The sequence below is a fragment of the Marmota marmota genome, unplaced genomic scaffold, assembly GCF_001458135.2.
Source record: "Marmota marmota marmota unplaced genomic scaffold, marMar, whole genome shotgun sequence".
Classification (NCBI taxonomy): domain Eukaryota; kingdom Metazoa; phylum Chordata; class Mammalia; order Rodentia; family Sciuridae; genus Marmota; species Marmota marmota.
In genome coordinates this window covers 29,765,358-29,766,330 of record NW_025999977.1, presented here as the reverse complement: position 1 = coordinate 29,766,330, position 973 = coordinate 29,765,358, and the positions used below count along the sequence as shown (strand labels likewise).

General features: G+C 36.1%; 1 non-coding gene across 1 annotated transcript; it reads right to left on the bottom strand.

Annotated features, from left to right (window-relative positions):
* Nucleotides 1-626: 626 nt before the first annotated feature.
* On the bottom strand, nucleotides 627-699 carry Trnas-uga. Its single transcript has one exon. It is a non-coding gene; the product is annotated as a tRNA-Ser (tRNA).
* Between the last annotated feature and the right edge of the window lie 274 nt (nucleotides 700-973).

The following is a 973-nucleotide window of genomic DNA, read 5'->3' as shown; positions in this document are numbered from 1 at the left end:
ACAAGTAGTTCCTTCTTTTCTTCCCTGTCCACACTGGCCAGGCAATTGAAATACAGATATTACCTTTTTCTCCTCTGGGAAGGATTCTTCTGGCCTTGCCGAGTCTCTGCCCTTTTCCTCCCACAGAGCCTGTGGACTCAATTAGAATAACCTTCACTCAGAATGGCCTTTGCTCTACTTATACCCTTATCTCAACACCTCAAGGCCTTTGGCTGATGGAGAGCAAGGAGGATATCTTATTTCTGAATCTTTACTACCTAGCATTATTCCTGGAACAAGGAAGAGGCACTAGACACTCTCATGGAATTGAATTTAATAAAGTGTCAACTTTTTGAAATGCAGACAAATAAAAACCCAGGTTTAACATTTATTCTAATTCAATATTCTTTCATCAATGAAAATTATTAAAAAAATACTATCCAAACCTAAGTTATTCTCATCTCAGTCAAATGAACATTCTGAAAAGAGATCAATGCCATTGCTGTTTTTTTTACATTTCTTCCTAAATCTTGTTTACTTTGGCTTTTGGTTAGCTCTTGGGACAGAGAGGCAAATGTTTAACTTTTGTGACTTTAAACTAATTACTGACATAATGGATTTTTTTTTTTTTTTTTTTTTTTTTTTTTTGGTGGTGCTAGGGATTGAACCTAGGGCCTTGTGCATTCAAAGCAAGTACTCTACCAACTGAGCTACATCCCCAGACCTGGGTTTTGATTTTTATTTCATCCTGAGACTCAGACAAAGGGGAGTTTGGGGTTAATGGAAAGGGGAATAACTTAAACCCAGGGTCAACCCTACTGAACTATGTCTTTTATATGCATGCTCTTATTTAATCCTTTCATGACCCTATTAAGTAAACTATTATTATTATTATTAATTCTACTGTACAGCTACAGATACTGAGGTGCAGAGAATAACTCAACCAAAATTATAGTAGAAATGGGATTGAATCTGATCTACAGGATTTTGAAGT